The following is a 14,058-nucleotide window of genomic DNA, read 5'->3' on the forward strand; positions in this document are numbered from 1 at the left end:
TTTATAGGCATGGCAAAATAATTATTAGTGTTCCACCGATACCGGAATCGGGCAGGGCCCCGATCCAGCACTAAAATGGTGGTATCGGTATTGGCGAGTAACAACAGATAGGGCACCGATACAATTTTGAGAGCCAAAAGTTTATTCAACTATTGTCACCCATTCCAGGTAGGCAATAAAAAAGTTCTACTGGATTCACTGTATTAAGCTGTGTTCACACCAAACGCAGCAGGAGCAGCAGAAGCAGCTAGTTTACATGCAAAGTAAATGGTTGACACGCGTCAAGGCGCAGCAAAATGTCCCGCAGTATGCTTTGAGCAGCAGGGATAGAGCGTTGGGAGCGTTTAAGCATCTGACGCACGTGATGCGCCGCAAACGCGCTGCTGCTCGAGATGGAAAAATTGAACTTTTGCTGCTCGACGTGCCACGTCAACCAATCAGTGAAGCTGATCTGGGAGCTGGCAGGGACACAGACAGACCGCTGATGATACAGAGCTCTATAATCACTCCTCTGAAACACTTTATTAACGCCTAAATTAACTTAAAATGCTGAAACCTGCTGGCAAAACATGTTCGCTTTCATTATCCTGGTGCCTGCAGTTTGGATTACGTACATAAAACCACCTTCCGGCCGCCGAGGCGAACCGCTTTGAGGCGACCGGGCCAGAGGCTGCTGAAGGGATAGGGTAGCTCCGCCCAACGCGCATCAGACCCACTTTTCAGTCGCGCAGCTAGAGCAGCAAAGCTGCTTCAGCCGCGCGTCAGAACTGAACTGGTACAAGCAGGAAAAAGGAAGCAACAGACGTGTTTTTGCTGCTCCTGCTGCGTTTGGTGTGAACGCAGCTTTAGTCTTTTTCCTGCTTCACAAAGGTCGTTAGTGGCTTGACATAGCCATGATGGCAATTATTTTACATCCTAATAGTATGCAGTTCTTCATATATACACACACACATCAATTTCAAACAGATGGAATCTCTATGGTATCAGCCGATACTGCACAGCCAGGTATTAGGTATCGGTATCGGGGCCAAAAAATGGCATCGGCACAACACTAATAATTACTAAGTTTGTACAGGCTTTTGTAATAGGTGTTCTTGGAAGTTTTTCTGTTACTCATATTTTTTTTATAATAATATCAAAGTTATATCATATCAACTGAGATTAAGAAATGTATCGTGGTTTAAGATTTGGCCATATCGACCAGCCCTAATAACATGTACTGTCCCTGTAGGATTTTGGAAGGTTCTTAATGCTACGTTCAGACCGGACGCAGCAAAAGCAGCAAGATCGCGTCTGCTGCTTCCTTTTTGCTGCTTGTACCAGTTAGTTCTGACACGCGGCTGAAGCAGCTTTGCTGCTCTGGCTGCGCGGTGCAAAAGTGGCTCTGACGCGCGTTGGGCGGAGCTACTCTATCCTTTCTCTGCCTTGCAGCTATATTTGCTGTGATCAGTGGGAATAAAGTAGTTTTAATATGTATTTAAGTGAGAAAATACACCTGAAAACTTCATCAGTGCAGTCAGTTCATCCAGATTACAATCCTGCCTCCCAATGTTATTACTGTCGGAGCCGCTCAGACCCCCACATACCGGCGGTGCGCCGACAGAAGGAATCCCTTCATCAGCAGCCTCTGGCCGGGTCGCCTCCTCGCGGTTCACCGCGGCGGCTGGTAGGTGTTTTTCATCTAAAAATCCGATCTGCAGGCACCAAAATAATAAAAGCCAACATATTCTGCCGGCAGATGTATGCATTTTAAGTTAATTATGCGTTAATAAACTGTTTAAGAGGAGTGATCAGAGCGGTCTGTGTCATCAGCGCTGTGTCTCTCTCCCAGCCAGCTCCCAGATCAGCTTCTCTGATTGGTTGACGCGGCGCGTTGAGCAGCAAAAATTCAATTTTTCCATCTCGAGCAGCAATGCGTTTGCGGCGCGTCACCCGCGTCAGATGCTTAAACGCGCCCGACGCGCTGCTTCAGCTGCTCAGACGCGCTGCGCCTGCTGCTCAAAACGCGCCGCGGGACCTTTTGCTGCGCCTTGACGCGCGTCAACCATTGACTTTGCATGTAAACTCGCTGCTTCTGTCGCGCCAGCTGCGTCCGGTGTGAACGCAGCATAAGATCATGACAGAGTTTCAGCATGCAAAAAAATTTCTTTGCAAGATTGCTATGGCAGCTATTTTCTAACAGATAGAATGGAGATAATCAAGCAGAATATAGGATAAACAACCACAATGGTTAGTAGTAGTTTCCAAGTGCTTATTGGTTGGTATATAAGCCCTCTTCTTTTCGGCTCTTTACAAACTACCTCTGGCAATAAAAAAGGCTAATACTAGCCCTGTTTTGCATCAACGAGAGATGCACGGCGAAATTACATAATTTTGGGCTGCCATGTATGAGAGACTTTGTGCAGACAGAATTACTGCAGGTAGCACCTAAGAAAATGTATAACTATGAGGATTGATCTGCGCAGGGAAAAAAAATGATCCACTGCCGAAGCTTCACAAATGTGAAAATCTAGAGACATCCTGTGGTTTAGCTCATAAATATCACCACTATCAAACACTCTATGGCTCTCAAAAGATACGAAGAGGATTTGTTCATTTGTAAAAGGCCATGTTTTCTACTTCCTTGTGTAGTAGTATTATCAACTATCTGAAAATCGAATTATGTTTTCAGGTTTGTATGTTTGAATCAAAATATTCTGAAATTCACCAGTGGATTTATTAAAATCATATTTACATATTCTGGTTTGTACTGTATATGTACAATTTTAAAAATACATACAGATTTTTATGTATACAATGTAGAATAGCTATCTTATTTATGCATGATTATGGAATTTACCATTTAAAGGGTTTAAAGAAAATGTGGGGGGGAAAAAAAGTACTTGAATTTTACCTTTTTCATGAGCTCCGGAGATAGATGAATAAGCATGTGTAAAGGAACTCTGAGGCGCATCTGTTTGCCAGCCCTGTGTGCTTTCTTCTTCAAATGGCAGATTTGGTGGATCAAAGGGAAACAGAGAGAAGAAAACGTAGTGTTTTGCCTGGTGGCTATGCTGCATATGTCTCCACCGTCATCAAGTGCTCCATTTTGATGTCTCACTGACATTGTGTGTCTGAAATCTCATCCGTATTCTGTCTGATATGAGTGGGAAGGTATATCTATCCAAACATACTGAATCGCTCACTTGTCATTTTCAAAAATGAACCCTCCCAATTAATAGAGTTTTAATGTTAATGCACATGAGATGATCAGGTTGCTTGTTCTGCTTTGCTGCTTTTTCTTTATGACCATTTAACACTACGGGCAACAGTGACGCATACCAAAACATGTCACATCTGATGGATTTACAAAGGTTGTGCAATACTCCCCGTGTCCTGTTTTGGTACTGTTATTCATCTCATTCATTTTATTTCACATTTAAAAACAAACTTAAGGGGAACAAAGAACAGTCAGGGCAAAAATACATAATATACAAGAGTAAACTCAAGGACAAGTGAGAGGAATGCACACAGAGAAAAGGTGATGTATGTCTGTTTCTGTCTCCTTGAATCCCAGTCAGCCTCAGCAGATGGCCGCTCACACTGAGCCTGGTTCTGCTGGAGGTTTCTTCCTGTTAAAAGGGAGTGTTTCCTTTCCACTGTCGTTACAAGCATGCCTAGTGTCAGGAATTGCTTTCTAGTCCATGAGTCGGTGCAATCAGCTCATTTTCCTTAGAAAACTTTGAACCAATCTGACTGTATAATCTGGTTGAATTGTCTCTGTAAAGTGCCTTGAGATGACGTGTTGTGAATTGAAGCTATATAAATCAACTGAATTGAAATTAATTTAATTTCCCCCTTGCTGATCAAATGGTAAATGGCTGTACTTATCATGCACTTATTTAAGTCAGGACTAGACCAAAGGGCTTTACAATACATTCAGTCATTCGCCCATTTATGCACACAGTGATAGTGGCAGGCTACATTGTTACCACAGCTGCATTGGGGCTCACTGACTGGAGCCTGGCTGCCGTACAGTGGCACTACCAGTCCCTGTGACCAGCATCAGTAGGCAAGTAGGTGAAGTGTTTTGCCCAAGGACACAACAACATTTAAAGCCGAAGCCAGGGCTTGAGCCGACAACCCTCCGGTTGCAGGGTAAACTCTTTCATCCAAAAAAGCTGCCTTTCTTATGGATATTACAGGGAGGATCCCAAGATAATTGGAGATGCCAACACCCACCGTTTCTTTTGACCAAGCAAAACAACCGTAACCGCCTGCTTGCTTTGCCAAAGCTGCAACTGAGCAGGCCAGCCTCGCCCCTTCGTGCCAAGAACCAAGGAGATCTGTGCAGCCCAATTTGCTCCTGAAAAGAACAGCAGGGTCCTGCTCCTGGACTGAGATTTTCTTGCTATTTCCACCTCTCTGTTGTGCTTCCGAGGAGCAAGCAACATGAGTTAAAACCTTTGGTTGTTTTTTACTTATTTATGCCTAGACAGTGGCTTCATTAGAAAAAGGTTTAAATGCTGATATGCTGCAAAATATCTTTTCCTTAGCTGTTAGAGGTTTTTTGATTTAAACAATAAGATTATTTCTATTGTTTTTTTGTTTGTTTTTTTTAATAACTGCACCACCAGTCAACTAAATTAGATAATTTCACCTATTTTTCCATTTCTTTTTTTACTCTTTCTACTTGGGTGATTAAAGCTACATGTTTGCTTTGTTGAACTAATTTCACTTCAGCTAGTTTCTATGGTGCCAAATCCCAATAGATATCACCTCAGAAAATTAAATCAGAGTCAGATTGGTTAATTTTTCTAAGGAAAACCAGCTCGTTGCATCAAGTCTCTAAATCTGCAGGATTTACTCGTCCTTGATGAGCATTTGGCGAAAGTAGATATTTTCTTGCATCCTGTCATTGACTCAACAGCAATCCCTCACACCACACGTGTGCAGCAACAGTGAAGAGGAAAAACTTCCGTATAACAGGGAAGAAGAGATCTACCGAATTGAGGGAGTTCAGCTTAGCAGCTTTTTCAATCATCACAATCCCTTTAACTTAAAAACCCCATAGATATCACACACACGTGTAGCCTGAGCTGCACTTGAAGGGTTGAACAAAGTCTGTCGATGATGACATATGTTTCCAATCCAATCCACTTTATTTATATAGCACGGTTTAAATAAACACAAGGTTTCCAAAGTGCTGCACAAAAAGATAAAATAACTAAAATAAATAAAAGTAATAAAATTAAATAAAATAAAAGCACTGCCCGCACAGGTTTCAACCTTCAATCTCTGACTACTGTGAGTTAATGCTACTTCGCTGTCATCTGTAGACTCATCTACACTTTCTCATACATTGAGTGTCAAACTGGTAGGTTTGTGTAGCAATGACACCACATGCTGATTCTTTGAGCTCTAAAACAGTTCTCATTGAGTGTCAATATATAAAAGCAGATAGCTCAAAAAATTAATTTATGAGTTTTGGAGTTGGTCACTTGTTGCATAAAATCTACGCAGTATCCAGTTCCCGCAACATTATCTTTATGACTGCCTCCAGTTTATTGAGTTGTACAACCAGTGCAGCAGTTGGGAGTTTGTTTTTTGTTTTTTTCATTACAGTCTAAGATAGTTTTCCTAACTTATCTCGAATTGCATTTTATTGAGAGGTTTTTTGGAGTCTGCCCTGCTATTCCATCGCGTCGTAGAGAGGGATTGAATCTGATGGTTGCTTATAGGGAAAACTGTATCTCATCAATGTGTTGATGCACTGCATGATGTATACAGAGCCTGCAGTTGTTTAAAAAATACTTCACCTCCTCAGTGCAGTTATCAATGCATTTAATATCTACAGGGTTCATCAAATTGGCAGCATATTTTGTATAATGAATTAGTGGGTTTGGTTTGTTTAAGTGCACATGAAGCCTGTGGTATGTGCATTATCATTTATTTGACCATGACAGTTTGTTAAGTTTAACCCCAAGCTTTGCTCCGTTTCCCAGTTTCATGAAGACTTACACCTGTGTGGCTGTGGATCTGCTCAAACCCATTGAATCTTTCCGCTACTCTTTTATCTGCGCTGACAAAAGGAAAAAACAAATGTGAGCTGATCTTTTGCCAAAATGTGTTGAATCAATAGTTACAGAGAAGTATTTCTGCCTTCCTCTGTTATCACTTGCTTAGTTTTTTCACCCAAAAATAAAATAAATTAATCGCACAAAGCTGATGACAGATACAATGGCTTAACTTTACCTTTCTTGTCAAATGGTAGTCTTGCCCCCTTAAAAAAATAATAAAAGTAACCATGCATCTTAGAACTACTTGCCTGAACTGTTGTTTTATTTCACACGTCGGGTAAGACAGGCATAAACTCTACATATATATTTAGATGCAGTTTAGGTGCAATTACAAAAGCATGTTTTGTCTATGTTCTACACTTTTTGTGATCATTAACCCTCTCTGTATGTTTCCAGACACAGAATCTGAGATAAATGCTTGCTTTTGGACAGGTGTTTGCAGGCATAGCAAAAAACTAACATAGTTGGAAAGTAATTTAATGTAAGCAAAACATGTAACGTAAGTCCAGCTAGCACTGTTGCTGGCAGTGAAGACAAGTCCTGGCTGAGTTGTACTCCTTTCACTTTTATATGAATTTTCAAGACACTACACCAAGTTCATTTCAAATTATAAAAATAAAAACTTTTGAATGTCTGCAAAACACTTAGATCATCTAAATAATCATTCTGGTGATATGTTTACATATCACCAGAATGTAAGGCCGTCCTACACGCTCGTCCCATTAGCTACCTTTTTCTGCACATGCGCACTTTCAGGCGTATATGAGTGGTTCAGCTACTGTTTCAGACAGTCACAGTGAAGCTCACCTTTCTCACTGCGGTTTTATAAAAATGGCCGAGGATTGTACAAGAAAAATTGTCTACCAAGTGTATGAGAAGAAAAGAAAGGACTCAAAAGAGGTAGATATATCCCAGAATGCTTTGTGTGGAGAGCTCTCCTTGCAAAGCATTATGGGATTTGCTATCACAGTGACAATAGCAACAATAGTGAGGCAAAGTGGAGTGTAGGGTGACCAGGCGTCCTCTTTTATCCTGGACATGTCCTACCGAAACCGACCAGGTGAAGGTAGCCACGGCCCCGTGCTTTTCCCTGCTTGCCTTACCAGGCGGGCTTGGGGAAGTTGGCTAAGGCAGGCGGGGAGATGCATACCATCACCGAGTCGGGTTCTGTTGCTCCGTCTCCGGACCAGCCCCGGAGCTTATGGCTCGGTTCGAACGCCCGGTCCGGTCCAGTCCGGTCAAGAATTCACTGCAGGTCCAGCAGGTTCTGCAACAGTTTTTTCCCCCCGCTGCCATAAGACGGGTGAACTGTTGAAATTCTAATCAAGACTCTGCATCACACTCAAAAACATCATATTTGCACTACCAAAATGGCCGATTTTTTCATAATCCCTTTTAGTAGAACAGAATTCAATGTTCTACTGCATTTCTGCACCACGTTTATTTATTTTGCACTGCACTGAACTTTTCCATATCAATGACTGTTGCACCATCACTTTAAACTGGTTTTCATTTTCTCCTACACTGTCTGCATCCTTGATCACTGCTGCACTTTATAAATAGTAATGTTCATTTCACTGTTGTAAGCTGCTCATTCACCTTTAAAAGCTGTACTCATCGAAAATTTGTTTTGTATACACTACACTGTGTATAAAAAATGAAAATAACGTTTGTCTAAGTCTATTAATACTTAAAGAAAAAATGATGAGCAATGTTGTGCAAACTTAAAACCTCTTTAAATGTATGTATACACACAGCTCTGAATGAAGTGGTTTTATCTGAAACAAAATTTAGTTTGACATGTATGTCACTCACATTTCTGAGGATAAATGCTTTCTCTGAATAATTTATGGGGTACAAGTCAAGCTAAATCATCCTATCTTTTTTATATTAAAGATTATCTTTGTCTGGTTGAGGATCAATTAAATAAATATAGTTGACAGTGTGACATTATATTCCTTAAACATTTTAGCAAAACTGAAAATAAATTCTCTGCAGTATAACCCAAAGTCTCAATAAAATCAGGAGTAGTGTTATAACATTTTCATACGGTATATATATTTGATTGATCTAAGCCTGATCCTCTTTGAAGAAGTTTCTTGAAGTAAAAGCTTTCTAGTTTTGTCATTTCACCTCAGGTCACATACTGCTCCAGTGGAAGCTTGATCAGCATTGGCGACCTTTTTTCATGCCAAGTTAACACTTTCTGACAGCTCTAATCAGTCTTCAGGGTGTCCTTTGTGTGTGGGCTTGATGAGCTTCACTGGTAATGATTGTGGGAGTCCAGATACACAATCACACTAATAATAAACCAAACCTTTGTTGTTTTCTCCACTACTTTAACCCGAATCAAAACCATAACATTTTATTACCTATTGAGAAAGATTATTTCCCCCCACAATTAGGAATACCCACAGTGCAATAGTGCTGACAGATAATTTCCCTTTTAGAGTTATTAAGGCATTTACAGACATAGTTTTTTCTCTCATTGGCAAATTAACAGTACTATAAATGCACTTAAATATTTGAATTAACATACCGTTATGTATTCATCCGTTTTTTGTGTGTATGAATATAATAATACAGTAATTGATAATATTATGCTCTATAATATTCAGCAACATGTCAAGATCAGATATTTTTTCAGACATGTAAGACTGTTTATGTAGGGATATATTTCATATCTGCAATAAGGCCAGTTTTTGCAATATAAAATATTTGTTTTTATATTTGATAAGGAATTTACCATATATTTAGAGGAAGTGCTAATGAAGCTGAGTGGTTCAGTATGATAGAATGTTTCCAGCACCTTTATAGTGGCATAATTAGTCTAAAAGCATTGGTGGGTGTGGATGCATAATGGCTTTGGGTTTTATGCCTATTATATTAGAATTTTGTACACATAGAAACTCTAAATAATTTTTTTTTGTGAAAAATTAAAGAAATATTTTCCCAAATCAAAATTTTAAAAGGTTTTCATATTAAGAAATTGAATTGTCAAAATATATAGTTGAAGAATTGTGATGGGAACTAAGCAATTTGTATTGGATAATTTCCCCTTGATTAAAGAAGAACAGCCCTCCTCTGTCTTAAGATTTTCTTGTCTGTCTCGAAAATCTTATTTGTAATATCGGATAAATGTGACTTTAAGGCCTGATAGGCGAGACACAGTGGTCTTCAACTGAAGCCACTCTTTCGTGGCCAGTTTTCCTCCAAAGAAATCTGATTTTTGCTGCCAATACAGGCTGCTTTCTGCCTAAGATTCAGAGAGAACTGAACGTAGTGTCCGTTTCATGGCTATCCCGCCTGTTTTGAAGCAGATCAGAAGAACCATCCGGTTTTACGCATGGTCAAGCCTTGTTTTACCATCCATGGAACAGTTCTGCCCAGAAAATGTTGCAGAGGCACAGCTACTGCAAAGCTGTCAGCCACCACTCTGTGGAGACCTCCTCATATCGCTGCTGTAAGTTACAAATTAAGCCCTGCAGATCATCCTCTGTTGTTTTGCATCAGACTAATTCAAGTCTCTGTGAGAGCTGTCTGTTGGAAGCGTGTTTCTGAGCCGAACCGACTTGACATCATCCCCTCCTTTACACTAAGCCAACACACAGTAACCCTCCTTTTACCCTATTTTAATCTGATGCTCACTGAGGTATTCTAAGCTCGGGTGAGGTTAGGATAAATATTTTGTTTTGTGTTTTATCTCCAAGAAGCTTCAACTGCTGGTTTGGTTTTTAAGTAAGAGGGTTCTGAACTGAATGCTGATGCTCACTGAGCCTGACTTTGAATGATCAGTGCTGTGTGTTTTTGTCTCTGGTTTATTTTTCCCTTTGGCTGAAGAGTTCATGTGCTGAGGTTACTGGCTAGCATCACTAATTTTAAGCTACCTCATTTTCGGCCAGGTGTATTCATGGTAGTGGCCATCTTAGGACAACATTTCACAACCCTTTTTGTCCTGGCTCGGCCCCCGCCTCACAGCCTGGCTTCCTGGTGCTATCTGAAATAACTCAGTGCTGCTATATTTCAATGCATTTCTGAGTCACTGTTCATTGTTCACTGCAAAGCCAAATGAAGCTTTCCTGTTTTTTTGCATTTTATATTTCTGCATCAGTTGTAATTTACACTTGCTATTTTAAATGACACCTTGAAATGCATTAATATGTCAAGCCTTACAATTCTGAACATTCCTCAGAGACTCTTTGAACAGACTCTTAGATCCATTTTCCCTGTTTTATTAGCCTTTTATTTTAGTTGTGCTTACTTTTCAGTAGTGTGTTGTGTTTGCATAGTTATTAGATATAATATTACTGTAATAGGGCTGGTTAGATAATGAAGATACAAATATTTTAACCTGTGGTTGTCTGTGATTATTTATACACTTATAAATCTACATAATTTATTTACCGTAGCTTCGACAAACTTTTCTTTTAAGGAGTCACAATTGTGTATCCTAAGCTCCTGCACTCTTTTAGGTTCCATCAGGTTGACAGCCATATTTACTGCAGCTCTAAGAGGAGTATCGGGTTAGAAAAGCTGCTAATTACTAAGTTCATGAAGCGGATAATGCTCAGCACAGACTTTAAATACCAATAATAAGAATCTGCTACACATTTGCCTGCTGCCATTCAGCGGTTCTGATTGGACTCTTATCTGAGTTTGAACAGATGGTGGCAGTGTGTTTTGGGTGTGTTTGATACGGCACATTAATATGTAAAGTGCAGAGAGTCGCTAATGGAAACACAGCTAAAATTGTTATATCTGCTTAAGCTGTCAGCACAGAATGCAAATGTAGGATTCAGAAGACATTAATCTAATGTAGAACACTTCAACATGACCAACAGAAAACAGACCAAGCCAATAAACAAGACCACAGTAGTATGTGGCTCATGAAAAGCATGTGACAAATACAGTCTGTGAATATAGTGCGAAGCTTTGGTTGCTGGTAGTGACATGGAAACTAAGCAATCATGGAAGCTGAAGATATTAGAGAAAAGAACAGACAATAATTAGTATGATGGACAGATACTAAAACTTACTTCTACAGTGCTGGGAAAAAAGGAGTTGCCTGCTTGATTATTTTAATCATTTGTCAGATGTTTCAGAGGATACCCAGATACAAAAAAAATTTAAATACTAATTTGATTTATTAAGGGGAAAAAAACAACTTTCCAAACCAATCTGGCCAAATCTGAATAGGGAGAGTGTCTTTGCGATGTAACAAAGAAGAAGAGCTTTCTTTTTTGTATTTAGGAGTTACAATTGTGAGCAAAAAGTTTCCCAAGTTTGTAAGCAGATATTCCTGTTATTAAAATCCTAGTCAGAACTGTATTACATTTTCTAAATTACATTTTTGCAGCAGAAACTGAAAATCAGAAAGTAAAAAAACAAAATTGTACTAGTAAGAATTATGTTTTATATACCTAAAATGTTTACACATTTCAAGTGGCTGTTTTCACATTTATCAGCTTGACTGAAGAAATACATTTCTTCATAGTCGAAATAACACAAACAATGACCAGAAACAATAGGAATATGGAGATCTGTAATTAATTTCCCATCACCCAGAATGTTTATTCTAGATGTGAATAAATGGAAATGCCATGAAAGCTGTACAAAAAGAAAATTGTTTTGTATACAATCTGTTTTATACAAAATGACAATGGAAGCTGTCTAAGTCTAAGATTATGATTTTGTTTAAAAATTGTCATTTTTTCAGATATGTGAAATACATCTTCAGACAAACTAATACTTATTAAAACAGCCTGCCATATCCTGTTGTAACCACGATAACATTACAGGGAAAAATAATTTATTTCTTGAACTGTAGTGGATCAAGATATGTATTTAGGTGCAATTCTTTGTCAGCAGGTGAAAATGAAGTCTAAAATGTGTGTTCTAATAGATTGAACCTATTCGTCATCTCATGGGGTTCCTCCTCATTTTGAATCTGGCTTCTATTACACAGTAAATACTAAGTGTATGTTTGCAGCCACTTCGAATATTATCATACTAATAAATGGCAGTTAGTAGGTGATACCAACCTACTGAGCCTATGCTAACCTTAAGGTAACTCTCTTTTTTACCCTGCAGAATTTATTAATCTATTTATGTGTAATCTGAAAATAATTTCAAAAGTCCTTCATGTACTGTAAAAAAAGAAGGTCCACAAACAATCCAAAAACAAATGAATCTCATATCCTGTCAACTGAGTTTTAGAATCTTCTCCCTATAAATATTTAATTCTCTCTGAATTAATGCCAGTCATTCTTTAGTAAGATCGTCGTCAAACATGCAATATATATTTTTAAAACCTTAAGTGACCTAGACCTAAAGAACAATTTTTTTTACTTTTGTTCACACTCTGAGTATTAAAACAAAACCTGCTCCCAACCCGACGAGGTTAGCACTGGGGAGAATGTTACTATGGCAACAGAAACAGAGGTTGAGTTAACACTCAACAGAAAACTCAGAGTTTCCCTGATTTCAGGTTTAAAAACCTTAGATATTTTTAGTAAACCTGTTTTGTGGAACAGACCACAGGCACAATAAAAAAAAAACTACTCCTTCCATTGTGATAAATTCTCCAGGTTGGAATTAATTATATTTTTGTTTTGTTTTTTTTCCATTTCATAATCAAGTCGGTTGCATTTACTTGCTTATAGCTAAATAATATTTACTCTTTTTGAATTAATGGTTTGTAATCCATGGTAGACACCATCAAAGCTTTTCACACTTAATTCCCAATAGTCCAATGCACATTTACCTCTTCTACTAACTGCAGTACTCATGTTTAGGGTGAACTGTTTGTCATAAAGTCATTCTGACACTTAGAGAAGTCTAACTTTTATTAGACTATCAAACAACTGCAAAAACAATTATTTCAAGTCTTGTAGGCAGGAAGAAAAGTGGGTATTTAATTCAGGAACAAATGCTACACTTTCCCATACTGGAAGGGCTTTTTTTATTTCCATTTGATTCGGAAATACTCTATGCCATGTCTTTGACACATCGGACATAAGTGCATTTAACTGTATCTTTCACCAACCACATGTCAGTTTATGTTGAGTCTTTATTTTTTATTCTTACGTTGCTTAGCTGTATACTACAGGTTATATTCTGTGCAGTGTCCTGCGATTTTGTCTTTGACTTGCAAACATAAGTCCTGGATTTCACCTTGAACAAATGTGTTGAAGGCTTTTCAGACCCTGTGGTGAAAACAGGCCCACAGTGCTTCAAATGAAAGTAGGACACATTACGACAGGGAGCCAGGCATGTTGTTGCCCTGCAGGTAGAAACTGTCCTGAAGCTGCCAGCTTCGCCAGCTGCAGCTGTATGCGTTTAAATACACACTGACAGCCAGCAGGAAATTGTGTCTGTTGGCTGCCAGTAGAGGCCTAAATGTACTATGTCACAATAAAGATGATTTATTTAAAGACCACACGGAGCATAGTGGGGGCAGCATTTCAAGCCATGATTGAAATTAGACTTTCACGCCGCATCTTTTTTTTTTTTCCAGTAGAGCTTATATCATAGCTGTCAATAGCAGCTATAATGGATGCTAATTCATCCACCAGAGCCCATCATAAATGCCTCACGATATGCCTGTTGTGTAAGCAATGAATGGCATCATCATCACTCCAAAAGCGCAGTGCACCAAACGTTTGTGTTTAATGGCTCAGAAAAGCTGTGCTTTTATAGAGTGGAAAAAGTGCCATTCAGTTTTTATGATATGACAATGTGTTTAGCTGGCTAAACATCAAACTGCTTTCCAAAGAGGAGAGACCTTTATGATTTAAAACTTTATATTCCTCCCTTTGGTTTAGAACCTTATTCTGTTTAGCAAAAAGAGAAATTATGGTTGCATAGAAATTAGCTTTTGTCGTTTAACACTGCTTTTTGTATTGTAAAGAGTAACATCCCTTTGCTTTGAAGTAAACCTATCTGGCTAGAGTATTTTTTTATGGTGAATGTGTAGCTTACTCACAAAATGTATGTTAGT

At 38.8% G+C, this 14,058-nt stretch overlaps 1 protein-coding gene across 4 annotated transcripts in view; it reads left to right on the forward strand.

Annotated features, from left to right (window-relative positions):
- Positions 1-14,058, forward strand: part of LOC119792217 (zinc finger protein 385B-like) — a 107,476-nt gene that overhangs the window by 65,836 nt on the left and 27,582 nt on the right. The window lies entirely within an intron of this gene.

This window comes from Cyprinodon tularosa, unplaced genomic scaffold (assembly GCF_016077235.1).
Source record: "Cyprinodon tularosa strain WSP-4 unplaced genomic scaffold, ASM1607723v1 ctg413, whole genome shotgun sequence".
Lineage (NCBI taxonomy): Eukaryota > Metazoa > Chordata > Actinopteri > Cyprinodontiformes > Cyprinodontidae > Cyprinodon > Cyprinodon tularosa.